Here is a 299-nt window from a genome sequence, read left to right as displayed (position 1 = left end):
TGCACTCTACAAATATATTGTACAAATAATAATAATAGTAACAAAATTAAACAAATTTATTTATTATATATATTTATATATATATTTCTTTTATTTGTAAAAAAAATATAATAAAAAAATTATAAAATTAAAATTTTTACATAAAAAAGAATATATTAATTATATTTTTATATTTATAAACTGTAATAAAAAATAATCTAGCTTTGTATCATAGTATTATAATCATTCAAACAATAATTAAAATTCAGTAAAAATAATTGAAGCACTCAGTTTCAGTTAATACATATCTTTTCTATATA

This window comes from Lycorma delicatula, chromosome 5 (genome assembly GCF_047948215.1).
Source record: "Lycorma delicatula isolate Av1 chromosome 5, ASM4794821v1, whole genome shotgun sequence".
Lineage (NCBI taxonomy): Eukaryota > Metazoa > Arthropoda > Insecta > Hemiptera > Fulgoridae > Lycorma > Lycorma delicatula.
This window is presented reverse-complemented; position numbering follows the sequence as displayed.